Below are 13,968 nucleotides of genomic sequence, written 5' to 3'. Positions count from 1 at the left end.
AGGAGGGGTGGGGTGGGGATTGAATCTGGAGCTTTGCCATGCTAGGGAACTGGTACCCCTAGCAAGTCACACCCCTGACACTTCTTTCACACATAGTCCAGTCAGTCACCATTTTCTTCCAAGGCTTGTGAATTTTGATACAAGAGTCCCAACCTAGGATTCCATACTTCTCCCTGGACCCCTGAATCTGGCTTCTCCATTAATGTGTCCAGGCCTTTTCTCCCTCAAAGGCAAAGGACCTATGGTTGCCAAACCTACAAAACTTTCCTGGTTCTCATATCTTGACACAGTGAAGTGGGCCAGACCTCAAAATGGGCTCCAGATCTCAGGAAGAGCAATAAAAACTGTCCTGGCAAAGTTCACAGTCATTTTTGTCAATGGTAGTAATGTGTAGGCATATGCTGTGGGGAGGACTGGAAGGGAGGGCTTCTGAGGACAAAGGGACTGGAACTATCTGTCCTGGAACTCACTCTGACCTTGAATTTAGAGATCCACATGCCTCTGCCTCTCTGCCTCTCTGCCTCTCTGCCTCTCTGCCTCTCTGCCTCTCTGCCTCACTGCCTCTCTGCCTCTCTGCCTCACTGCCTCTCTGCCTCTCTGCCTCTCTGCCTCTCTGCCTCTCTGCCTCTGCCTCACTGCCTCTCTGCCTCTCTGCCTCTCTGCCTCTGCCTCACTGCCTCTCTGCCTCTCTGCCTCTCTGCCTCTCTGCCTCTCTGCCTCTCTGCCTCTCTGCCTCTCTGCCTCTCTGCCTCTGCCTCACTGCCTCACTGCCTCTCTGCCTCTCTGCCTCTCTGCCTCTCTCTGCCTCACTGCCTCTCTGCCTCTCTGCCTCTCTCTGCCTCACTGCCTCTCTGCCTCTCTGCCTCTGCCTCTGCCTCTCTGCCTCTCTGCCTCTGCCCCTCTTTGACTCTCTGCCTCTCTGCCTCTCTGCCTCTGTGCCTCTGCCTCACTGCCTCTCTGCCTCTCTGCCTCTGCCTCTCTCTGCCTCTGCCTCACTGCCTCTCTGCCTCTCTCTGCCTCTAGCTCTGCCTCACTGCCTCTCTGCCTCTCTGCCTCTCTCTGCCTCACTGCCTCTCTGCCTCTCTCTGCCTCACTGCCTCTCTGCCTCTCTCTGCCTCACTGCCTCTCTGCCTCTGCCTCACTGCCTCTCTGCCTCTCTGCCTCTCTCTGCCTCACTGCCTCTCTGCCTCTCTGCCTCTCTCTGCCTCTCTGCCTCTCTGCCTCTGCCTCTGCCTCTCTGCCTCTGCCTCTCTGCCTCTGCCCCTCTTTGACTCTCTGCCTCTCTGCCTCTGCCTCTCTGCCTCTGCCCCTCTTTGACTCACTGCCTCTCTGCCTCTCTGCCTCTGCCCCTCTTTGACTCTCTGCCTCTCTGCCTCTCTGCCTCTGTGCCTCTGCCTCGCTGCCTCTGTGCCTCTGCCTCTCTGCCTCTCTGCCTCTCTGCCTCTCTGCCTCTCTGCCTCTCTCTCTGCCTCTGCAGTGGTAGAATTAAAGGAATGCTACCCCTTCCTACTGACCAGTCATGTCCACTCTTCCATGAAAGCCTCCCTGGGCTCCCAGCTCCTGTGCAAACGGGAGGCAGACATCAGCTCCCACTCGGATCTCCTGCAGATCCCACAGTATGGCTATAGCGGAGTTCTTTGTTGCCTTCCCACTCTTTCTGTTTCAATGCTTCCTGGACCTATTAGACCCCAGCAAATGCATGGGTAATGTGCTGAAAGTAGGTTTCTTGACCGGTGAGAATGTTCAGTGGATACTGACACTTGCTGTACAAATCCAACGCCTGAGTTCTATCCATTGAGTCCCTGTAAAGGCTCCGGGAGAGAACTCCACACAACTCCACACTGCTCTGACCTCCACATGTGTGCATTGGCACATGTGTTCTCCCTCTATCACATACACACACACAATAACAATAAAGTAAAGAGAGGGACTGGTTGGGAGTGGTGGCACACGCCTTTAATCCCGCACTTGGGAGGCAGAGGCAGGCCTGGTCTACAGAGTGAGTTCCAGGATAGCCAGGGCTATACAGAGAGACACTGTCTCAAAAAAACCAAAAAGAAAGAGAGAGAGAGAGAGAGAGAGAGAGAGAGAGAGAGAGAGGGGGGGGGGACCTGGTGCCCTCTGCTGGTTTCTGCAGCTCATAGCATGCAGCAGACGACAAACACATTCACACAAAAATAAATATTTTCTGCTAAAATAATTTAATTTATTATGATTTGATTCGGAACTGAATAAATGGCTCTGCGGTTAAGAACACTGACTGCGGGCTGGTGAGATGGCTCAGTGGTTAAGAGCACCATGGAGCCGGGCGTGGTGGCGCACGCCTTTAATCCCAGCACTCGGGAGGCAGAGGCAGGCGGATTTCTGAGTTCGAGGCCAGCCTGGTCTGCAAAGTGAGTTCCAGGACAGCCAGGGCTATACAGAGAAACCCTGTCTCAAAAAACAAAACAAAACAAAACAACAACAACAAAAAAGAGCACCATGTCTTCTGAAGGTCCTGAGTTCAAATCCCAGCAACCACATGGTAGCTCACAACCATCCTCTTCTGTAGTGTCCAAAGACAGCTACAGTGTACTTACATATTATAAATAAATAAATAAATCTTAAAAAAACGCAGACTGCTCTTCTGAAGGTCCTGAGTTCAAATCCCAGCAACTACATTGTGGCTCACAAGCATCCGTAATGAGATCTGATTATACTGTAATCCTGAATCACATTAATACAGAGTCCTCCTCTGGTGTGTCTGAAGACAGCCACAGTATATGTCTTAGTCAGGGTTTCTATTCCTACACAAACATCATGACCAAGAAGCAAGTTGGGGAGGAAAGGGTTTATTCGGCTTACACTTCCATACTGCTCTTCATCACCAAGGAAGTCAGGACTGGAACTCAAGCAGGTCAGGAAGCAGGAGCTGATGCAGAGGCCATGGAGGGATGTTCTTTACTGGCTTGCCTCCCCTGGCTTGCTCAGCCTGCTCTCTTATAGAACCCAAGACTACCAGCCCAGAGATGGTCCCACCCACAAGGGGATCTCCCACCTTGATCACTAATTGAGAAAATGCCTTGCAGCTGGATCTCGTGGAGGCATTTCCCCAACTGAAGCTCCTTTCTCTGTGATAACTCCAGCCTGTGTCAAATTGACACAAAACTAGCCAGTACGGTGTACTTACATATAAAGAAATCTTTTTTAAAAAAAAATGAACAGGGTGTTATCTCTGTCCTCATTCTCAAACTAGGAATAGCTCAGTCACGAGACTTCAGAAGGAGGCAATGGGACATTAGCAATCTGACCCTTTACCCAAATTTTCTTGTGGACAGTGACAGTGCATCAGGGAATAGCGCCACCGGCTTGGTTTAAGTCCCCAGTTAGCCCTGGGACTTGGTACATGAGGGTTGCTTGAGAAACCCCCCTCTTTGGGTAGTTTTAGCTGCCCTTTCACATATGGGCCCCTCTCCACACACATACTAATTTTTAGATGAAAGTTGTATTTTCTTCATTCAAAACAAAACAAAAAATCCCAAAAACTAGTATATGAAAATTGGATTTTGTGATTTCCCATGATATTCTAACTCTTTTGATTCAGGTCCTTACCCAACCCAACTGAAAAAATCCATAGGCTGCCTTATGTCTCCTACACTTCTGAACAAGTTGTCAGGCTAGGTGCAAGCACCTTTACTTGTAGAGATGTTGGCAGCCCTAGGATCTTCTTGACTGAAGTTAGGTAGTAAAGACGGGGACACAGGCAGATTGCTTGCCTTGCACTTGGCATGCCAGGGTCGTTCAATAGAGCAGTGGTTTCCCAAGCCTTTGGCCAGTTCTGCGTCCTCTGTCCTAACCTCCTTAGCCCCAGCTCTGGCCTCAGGTGCAGCAGCAATCTGCCATCCCAACTCCACACTTGGGGATGTTACACATTCTCTAAGGTATAATCTGTGACTAATTTATATGGTATCCAGGGATGTAGGGAGGCTCCTTCATAGCTGGGGATTCTTGGAAGCTAGGAAGGAGGTGGCAAGTCATGTTGCTGTCAAAGATATGGGAAACTGGAATCTGACATTGTGCAAGAAAGAGCTGGACCATGCTGTCTGTCAATGACTTCCCTCTTTTTTTTGGGGGGGGGGGGTGCGGTCAAGACAGGATTTCTCTGTATAGCCCTGGCTGTCCTGGAATTTATTCTGTAGACCAGGCTGGCCTCAAACTCAGAAATACGCTTACCTCTGCCTCCCACGTGCTGGGATTAAAGGTGTGTGCTACCACTGCCCGGCTGACTTCCCTCTTCTTCTTCAACTACCCCTTATATACAGTTAGAAAGACTAATACTGAATCGAATTAAAATTAAAATAACCCAGCCTCTGGGTAGAATTAATAGTTACATATTCTTCCTAGATTTCTGAAGAACGCCACCCACTTTCCACTTAACTCTTTGCAGATCGCAGTTGTTTTTTTGACCAATTGCCCCTTTGTGTCACCTCCCTTCAGGGCTGTTTATACTACAGCCGACTGAAACTGCTGGGTGGTTATGCAGTTGCATAACTCCAAACAAAAGCATTACCTGCAGGAACCAAGTGGGGGACTCACTGGCCTCAGGAGGTAAACGAAAGGCCACATGCCCCTGAAATGGAAACCTTGGAATAATCATAGGGCCGATACACAGGAGTGTAACCAGACCTGGACAGTTACCGGGGTGGAGACTGACCAGCCAAACGCAGCAAGAAAGGTATGTCCAGACTCTGCAGCTCCCTGCAAGCAGGATAGAGAGCTCTCTTCTGCGGACCCAGCTGCTTTAAAGTTACCCATGCCCCTTGCAAGCTCACCCCTCATCCATACTCCCGATAGAAACTCACTGGTCCAACAGATTGGACATTGGTATGAAGGAATGCAAGGACACAAGCAGGGCTATCTTGTCTGAGTCAACACCATCTGCCCCGAACCTCCCCTCTGTCTACTGCCCCTTGACGCCAGGTAAAGTCATACATCAACCTGGTTGCTATGTGAACAAAGATAAGCCCCCAGCCCACAGGAACAAAGTCCTGATGCCCTTTGGCTGATATGTAATCTTACTGTTAATGTTTGAATGAGCCAATCCCATTCCTTTGTTGAAATTCCTCGCACCCCTATCCCTTTTTCTTCCATAAAAACCCCTAACTTTTGAGCCTCAAGGCCGACCTCTGTTATCTCCTGTGTGGGATGCATGTCGGTCCGGAGCTCCGTCATTAAACTACCTCGTGTAATTACATCAAGGCCTTTTCGTGATTCTTTGGGTGCGCGCCAGATTGGGAATTGAGTAGGGGTTTCCCCACTAGGCTCTATCAGGTGTAGTTATTACTTTGGTCTGTGGTGGGCCCCCTTTCTGGGATGAGTATGAGTTGTGTCTCTTCAGAAAGGTCTGTCAAGCCATAGCTGCTTATGGAGTTGGTTTTCAAGGTCAATTAAAGTGGAAAGGCTCATCCTAAATATGAATGTCACTATTCTCTGTCCTGGAGTTCTGTACTAAATAGAAAGGAGAGAGCAAGCTGAGCTGTAAGAGTTAAAAACTAACTCCCTTGCAAACTGAGGTTAAAACTAAATTACTGTGTAAATAAGAGAAAAACCTAGAAATCAGTAGGACCTTATTCTTAGCCTAAGGATTGTTATTCACAGGAAGTCTAGCCTGCAACCCTAAGGCCAGGATGGTCAGTAGCTGACTCAATCTAAAGTCAGTAATCTAAAGAAAAGATGATCTCAGAGCCTCACCCCTTATTGTGTAATTGTTATGCAAAAATGTTGGCGGGATGCCTGTTGTGTTCCTGTAACCTCGCTTAACCATTGCTTGTTCAGAAAAACAAACCTACAAACCAAGAAACGCCTCAGGCAGCAGACCCCCCCACCCCCCCAGAGTTGACACAATTGTGATTTTTGCCTTGAAAAACTTCAGTCCCTGTCTTCCCTGTCTGCAGCAGCTCTCAGATTGGAAAGGAGGCTGATGCTGCGGCACTGCTGAAAATTTAAAAAAAAAAAAAAATTTTTTTTTTTAAATCTTTTAAATTGAAAGATGTTTTGTTTGGGGCCGGGGGGTTGGGTGTGGGGGTGTGTCTTTCCTTAGTGGTTCCGAATTCCCACAACAAAGCATTCATGGTTGCTTCTGCCTCGGGTTTCTGCCGCCAAAATCAAATAACCATGCCCTCCAAACTGAGTCAATGTTGCAACTCCGAGGAACATGCCAAACAGCGGACAGAAAAGGATGGCTTATGTAATTCTATATCCTATCAATTTGGCATATGCTACCACAAGTAGTTCCTCACACCTGTGCAGAGCAGTTACAGGAGTTGATTTGGCTTTGATAGCATGGTTGGACCCGATGTGTGTATGCGTATCACACACACACACACACACACACACACACACACACACACACATATATATATATATATATATATATATATGATCTATTATATACTGCAGTTATATATTATATATAATCTTGCAGTTAAACACGGTGTAGAAAGAATGTAGGAGATCTGGACTGCCTTTTTGTCTTCCCAGGACCTTGCCTCTTGGGCTTACAGATGAATTTCTTTAGGAAACCATCTCCTTCTGCACTTAGTCCAAGGTCTCCCTTCTTTTCCTGCCTCTCACTCCATCTTCTCCCGAACACTGAGTACATGGATGGCACTTGCACCCACTAAGAAGCCAGGTTCCTTTGTCCGCACAGTCCATTACGTCTGTTGTTGGCCAACAAGGGTCAAGCTCAGGTCTGCTGATTGAGTGGCGGGGAAGGAGGCATTCTGTGTGTTAACAGAAAATACGTACAACCTAGAGCTTTCTCCCCAGGCTGGAAACAGTTCAGCCTTGTATTTTTCTAGGGTCCATGTCAAGTTGTGTAAAACCAGGATTATTTAATGGGGTGGGGAGTGGGAGATAGGATCTTACTATGTATTATTCCAGGCTGGCCTGCAACTCTATCATCAGTAGACCAAACCAGTTTTGAACTCACAGGAAACTGCCCGCCTCTGCCTCCTGAGAGATGGGCTTGGGACACTCCTATTTGTCTCCAACCAGTAACCAGGGCCTTGAGCGTATATGACAATCTGAGCTCTTGTAGTTGAGTGAATACTTGTTTGGAAGCATGGGAGACCTGAAATTACAGGACATGTGACCAACAAGACAATGCAGGCAAGAGCACCAAATGACTGAAAAATACTAGCATCATCACAGCGTGTACCGCATGTATGTGGCCTGCCGTCAGTGGGACTGCATTTTTGTCCATCCTGTTTTGTAGCTAGCTCACAGTCAGTATGTACCTGGAAATGGTGCTTTGGTATTAGCTCTTAACTTGTCCTCTGCACATACCACTATCCCACTTTTATTGAGTTTTTCTCTTTTTTTTTTTTTTTTTTTATTTATTCATTTATTTATTTATTTATTACGTATTTTCCTCAATTACATTTCCAATGCTATCCCAAAAGTCCCCCATACCCTCCCCCCCGAGTTTTTCTCTTTAAACTTGGATTTATTGTGGTGTGTGTGTGTGTTCACGGGTGGTTTGGGCATGTTTATTTACTTACAAAACACTGTGAGCTCCCAACTGAGTATTGGGACCTGAAGCATGGGGGACCTGAAATTACAGGGATCTCTGGGAGAACAGCCAGTTCTCTGAATCCTAACATTCTTTGACAGGTGTCAAAAAGTTTTAAGACTGTAACAGGGACTGGAGAGATGGGTCAGGTTCAGAGCTGCTCTTCCAGAGGTCCTGAGTTCAATTTCCAGCAACCACATAGTGTCTCAGAACCACTTATAAAGAAATCTGGTGCTCTCTTCTGGCCTACAGGTATACATGCAGGAAGAATGCTATATACATAATAAATACATAAATCTTAAAAAAAAAAAAAAGACCATGAGGGGGAAACCCCTAGAAATTAGGAGGCTAAGGCAGGTATAAATACGCACAGCTTTCCCTGACATATACTGCCAGTATAGAACTCACCTGAAGTCAGTAAAGAACCCACTCCTATGGCTGTGTGCCCACAAACACACTACGCATATGCATACACAGAAAGCTATTTTTAAAAAATTGACTTTCAAAAGTTTTAGTAAATACTAGAGTTTTTGACACCACCAGCTGGTTCCTTAGTCAAGGGTGTTAGATACAACAGTCATTAGGTGCTTTGTGTTACGCCAAGCTGGAACTTGCACATCATAATAATAATCTTGACTACAAAGGATACAGATAATAACACTAGAAGCTCAGAGTTTTATTAGGTACTCAAATACTACAAAAGATAAAGACTAGAAACGTATTTTATTTGGTTTTCCAAAACAGGGTTCCTCAGCGTAACCCTGGCTATCCTGGAACTCACTGTAGAGCAGGTTGGCCTCAGAACTCAGAAATTCACCTGCCTCTCAAGTATTAGGGCTCTGAAAAGATGCTTCTAAAGTTAGCCCCAAATCAAACAAACCTTTGGAAGACAAAGGGAAAACGAGTAATTAGCTCTAATTTTAAACAAATATTATTCCCCTGAGGGGGTGCACCGTTCCTGGAGGTACTGCAATACCAGATCGATGCGTGGAGTGGACGGAGCAAGCTCCTATTCCAACTCCTAGTTCCAAAAATCCACTTAATATATTGTCCTCAGATAGAGGACGTATCAGATATTAAACTGATAAGAACAGATACTACACTTGATCTTAGCCAAAAGGCCGAGAAGCGATACCCAGCACACACCATGCAGCCGTGCTCTGCGTCCGCGAGACACATTAACTTCGTGGTGACCGCTCGCAACCCTCACTTCCTGCCTTCCCCGCGGCTCCTTCCTCCTCCCGTGCGCGTCTTGCATCCTCCACGCCTCACTCCCACTCCAGCACCCACAGCTTCAGCTACAACGTCCACGACCCCGGCTCTCCCGGCGTTCTCGAGCGCGCACGCCGAGTATTATTTGCATGCCCCGCCCCACGAGGGGCGTGGCGGTTCGCACTGAGCCGCCTCCTCCTGGCAGTCTCAAAGCGGCCCACCTACGCTTCTTCCTCCACAGAGGAAAGCGAGGTGGGAACAGGTAGCCTGAGGAGCTGAGGGTTGGTTTCGATTCAGGCAGTCTGCTCTTCGTCCGTGCTGTTTCCTCCAGTCCTGAGGCTGTATGTGACTTGACACCGTATCCTCCCCTTTCTCACTTGGCTATTTAACTACCAAAAGCTTCTCCTGAGCCCATCACAAGCGCGATCCTGGGATGTTCTGTCGCCCAGGCATTCACAGCTAATTCAGCTTTTTGACTCTTTTACTCCAGTCTGCTCTCTTTATTGGCTGTAGTATCATCTGGACTTTTCTCAGTGCGCCAGCCCTTATCAGGTGCGCAAAAAAAAAAAAAAAAAAAGTAAGTTTTCAGCAAATTTTTGGGTGACTAAGCCTTAGGTACATCGTGATGCGAACACCCCCGGAATCAATTGGGGAGGGGCCCTGGCCTGATTCAAGGTTAAGATGATCTGAAGTAGTAGGACATCAAACAGGTGGGAGAGTCAGGTGGGGAAGATGTAAGTTTCTGAGGACCAGGGCAGGGGCTCTCTCTTCACATTCATTATGTAACCCTGGCTGCTCTGGAATTCGATATGCAGACCAAGCTGGCCACGAACTCTGAGATCCTCCTGCCTCCCGCCTGCCTCTCTGCCTCTCTGCCTCTCTGCCTCTCTGCCTCTCTGCCTCTCTGCCTCTCTGCCTCTCTGCCTCTCTGCCTCTCTGCCTCTCTCCCTCCTGACTCTTGGCCTCTGCCCGACAATGGGAGGGTTTTTAGCAAAACCGTTAAATCGTTGGTCAAGGGCTGGAGAGATGGCTCAGCGGTTAAGAGCACTGGCTGCTCTTCCAGAAGCCTTTAGCTCAATTCCCAGCAACCACACAGGGGCTCACAGCTATCTGTAATGGGATCAGATGCCCTCTTCTGGAGTGTCTGAAGACAGCTTCAGTGTACTCATATAGGTAAAATGAATAATTTTGTTGTTGTTGTTGTTGTTGTTCAAAGTCAGCTACGGTCAATTTTCTGGGTGGATGACTTTAGATAAATTACTTTTTCCTTACTTCCCATAAGTAACTATAGTCCTCAACTATGTACTAAAAAAAGATTGAATATTCGGAGTTGCTAGATCTAAGCATGGCGTGCAGATTTCTTCCGACCATCCCTTCACTTGCCCTCACGCCTGAGCGCCCAGCTCCTGCAGCCTGTCACTCAGACTCCCTAGGTTGCAGTCGTAACACATTTTCTAGGGTCTTGACTTTAGACCAGAGGTTCTCTGCGTGGCTGGGGAAAGCAGGTAGAAAGACAGGCTGGTAACGGAGCTGGGAAGCTTGTTCAACAGCAGTGCCTGGACACTTCATGCACGGAAAAGCTGGGCCCTGCTCTTGGGAGTGACTTCCCCTCCTCTTTTCCAGTGCTCCTTATATACAATCCTTGGAAGTAAGGGGTTGGAAGGCGTGGGATCAATGACACAGATTCTGGGAGCCAGATGAAAAGCAGAGCCAGACTTGTTTACTGTTCTAATGAAGACACTTTTTTTCCCTCTGCCCACGTCCCCTTGGTCAGTAACTGCTTGTCTTGCACCTGGCACCAGCCCCTTGGCTCCAGTCACTTGCTCTGTCCTTGTCTGTCTCTGGGTTTCAGGCAGATTCCAGGGTTAGTACATTTGGAAGCTCCTGCTTAAGTAAAGTTTAACTTATGTATCTGTTCCCTGAGGAGTATAGAATAATTGAGGGCCTTGGTGGACCATGTCCCCTTGATCCTCTCTAAGGTGGAGTTATATACCCGGTAGGGGGTCAGGCAAAAAAACCCTAAACCTAGGGTCGCTTGAAAGAAGAGACATGTCCTGTATCATCCCGAGTTCTTCTGACAACAAGAGTCCAGCTTCTGGGTAAACAGAAATCATTCATGTGGAGCCCTGCTCCTCTCTCTCCCTATCCCTGCAGGTCGTAGCCAATACTTGCTTTTGCCACTCTTCCCCTTTGTGACATCGACTCCTCTTCAGGGCTGTTCAGACTGCAACGGCTGGAGTGATGCCACTCTGTCCTGTGTCCTTTTAAACTAGTGCCACACAGGACCAAGGTTTCTGGAAACGCCCAGAAGCATCCAGTTGACACATCTCTTTTCTAGAACCCCACAGGTGCTTTACTCGGTTCAAAAGGCGTTAATAAATATGCTTTTCTGTGCTATCAACTCCTTTCCTGTCAGTAGTTAAGCAGGAAGCCTCGGCAGCCTCCTGCCAAACAGCATGGATAAGTCAGAGACCACTGTAAATCTGCATTAACTAGGGAGGCCCCAAGTGGCCTTCAGCTGGCTTGAGACCTGAGCAGCAATGATGGGGTTCTGCTGAGAAAGCCTAATGCCATGCCATAGCTTTTCCACAGAGTGAATCAAAACCAAGTAACGAGGGTCCAGACTGACCCGTCAGCCATTACAGTAGTGGTATGTGACCTAAGACAAGCCATTTAATCCTCAGAGAAATCTTTACCCATCACACAACAGATCCACGTGTGCTGCTGCGAGGATCCACACAGGTGAGGGATTTCACTCTGCACCAGCTGTTGTGGGTTCCAGGTTAACACTGGTTCAAAAATGGAATTAGGAAGGTTGTCAAGAGGTTATTGTCAAGCTGGACATAGTGACACACACCCTTAATCGAAGCAGTGAGGAGGGGCGAGCAGATCTCTGGGAGTTCAAGGTTGGTCTGGTCTATATAGTGAGTTCTAGGATAGCCAGGGCTACATGGAGACATCTGATCTCATGAGGGGGTGAGGGAGAGAGAGGTTGAGAGATTGTTGGCCCCCTGGTGAGGTATTCCTGCAAAGGAAGGAAGGCAGAGTTGGGAAGCTTGACTCTGGGTACCAGTCTTAACTGAGAATGATGGGTCTTATCTGTTTTTTCCCAGCCTCTCCTGCATGTGTGTGGGGCCATATCTAAGGGTTTCCCCCTTTTTGTCTTTTCCATTTCTTCTAAGATGTATCTTCAGGGGGCATTTTACTTTTTTAAAAAATATATTTATTATTATACGCAAGTACAATGTAGCTGTCTTCAGACACACCAGAAGAGGGCATCAGATCTCATTACGAGTGGTTGTGAGCCACCATGTGGTTGCTGGGATTCGAACTCAGGACCTTTGGAAGAGCAGTTCAGTGCTCTTACCTCGAGCATTTTCGCCAGCCCACATTGCCTTTTTAAGGTGTGGAGGAACTATTCTCTCCTTTAGAGTTAAGCCTGTTATACCTATTCCTCATGTTTAGAGACCTGTATGAAAACTAGAGAGAGATGGGTCTCCCTGGGGCTGGAGCATTCACAAGGAATTCAAGTGGCCTGTAAGAAATGTAGGTATTGGCCTGGAGAGATGACTCAGCGGTTAAGAGCACCAATTGCTCTTCCGAAGGTCCTGAGTTTAATTCCCAGCAACCACATGGTGGCTCACAACCATCTGTAATGAGATCTGACACCCTCTTCTGGTGTGCCTGAAGACAGCTACAGTGTACTTACATATAATAATAAATAAATCTTAAAAAAAAAAAGAAACTTAGGTATCCATATTTAGGAGCAATTTAAAGGTTAGGTAGGGATGGCTCAGTAAAATACCCCTACCTGAAGTGATTAAGTCTCTCTTCCTTTTCTCTCTCCCTCCCCTCCCTCTTGTGATAAAGGATAGTCCAGGCTGGTGTCCGTCCCCCCCCCCCCCCCCGGCTGGTTTTGAACTCATGATTCTTGTGCCTCAGTGTCCAAAGTGTCTGAATTACAAGCGGGTCCCATTATGCCTTGGCAGTGACCAACCTTTTTAGATTGGGGGGGAAAAAAAAGCCCAGGGTCGGAGTTCGGGGTGGAAAATCCGGCAGAGGCTCTGCCTCAGAAGGAAGAGGTGAGCTTAGAGAGGTTAGCAAACATCTCACAGGGAGAGCATCACTCAGCTCCGGTCAAATCACACAGTTAGTGTGAATGACACGGTTCCCTGAGTCCCGGTACACAGCATTTCCTGTCCTCATTGGCAACAGCCACCTTCCTGTGGCAAAGCTTCACTGGCTGTGCCCAGGGGGGCTCCCTCCCTCCAGGCTACCTCAGAACCAGATCCTGTTCTGGTTCCTGGCCTTGTCCAGCCTGTGCTGTTCATGTCATCTCTTGGGAGTCTCTGGGGCCTCCTTAGAGCTGTCCTATGCAGAGTCATCTACAGTCGTGTGACACTACATGGTGGGATATATTTTGAGAAATCCTCCATGGGGCAGTTTTCCTTGGTGACATCACAAAATACAGTGGGTGCAACATCACTAGGGGGGTGTCATGGACAGTCAAGTGTCATTAGGAAGTACTGGAACATAGCTAGTAAACTATATTCAGATTTTTTTTAAAGGCAGGTAGGTTCTCTCTCTCTCTCTTTTTTTTTTTTTTTTGGTTTTTTCAAGACAGGGTTTCTCTGTATAGCTCTGGCTGTCCTGGCACTCACTTTGTAGACCAAGCTGGCCTCGCACTTAGAAATCCGCCTGCCTCTGCCTCCCAAGTGCTGGGATTAAAGGCTACAGGTAGGTTCTCATTGTGTATCTTTGGCTTGCCTAGAACTTACTGTATAGACCAGGATGGCCTCAAAATCACAGAGATCCACTTGCCTCTGTCTCCTAAGTGTTGGAATGTGTTGAGGTCTGAATTGCCGCACAAACCACATAGTTAAACAGGGGTGATTTATTGAATGCAAACCCCAAGATTGACCTGGTCTGTACCTCAGAGTCAGGAGCTGTAAGCCACAACCACAAATGTTTTTCAGGCTCAGTTTATGTAGGCAGAAACCCATAATGAGCTCCTGAGCATGTGCGGGGAGTGCTGTGGGGTCGTCAGCCTTTCCCAAGCTTTTTTAGTCCTTTAGACAGAACAGTTTAACCTGCCCTCTGTCGTGCTTGGCTCTCAGTGAAGGCTACAACTGGAGAATTTTCAAGAAGGAGAAGAAGGAAGAAGAAGAAAGAAGAAAAGAAGGAGAATAAACCTCAAATTATAC

The 13,968-nt window shown here is 47.7% G+C and overlaps 1 long non-coding RNA gene and 1 other non-coding gene across 2 annotated transcripts; both read right to left on the bottom strand.

Moving 5' to 3' along the window:
• Positions 1 to 8,494: 8,494 nt before the first annotated feature.
• Gm25360 lies at positions 8,495 to 8,685 on the bottom strand. Its single transcript, XR_003949321.1, has one exon. It is a non-coding gene; the product is annotated as a U2 spliceosomal RNA (small nuclear RNA).
• A 2,730-nt stretch (positions 8,686 to 11,415) lies between these two features.
• Positions 11,416 to 13,153, bottom strand: Gm51630 (predicted gene, 51630). The gene is made up of 2 exons (NR_168287.1): positions 13,042 to 13,153; positions 11,416 to 11,789 (listed from the first exon to the last, which is right to left on the bottom strand). It is a non-coding gene; the product is annotated as a predicted gene, 51630 (long non-coding RNA).
• Positions 13,154 to 13,968: the final 815 nt, after the last annotated feature.

The sequence above is a fragment of the Mus musculus genome, chromosome 1 (assembly GCF_000001635.26).
Source record: "Mus musculus strain C57BL/6J chromosome 1, GRCm38.p6 C57BL/6J".
NCBI lineage: Eukaryota > Metazoa > Chordata > Mammalia > Rodentia > Muridae > Mus > Mus musculus.
The sequence above is the reverse complement of the archived record's forward strand: the minus strand, read 5'-3'. Positions and strand labels throughout refer to the sequence as shown.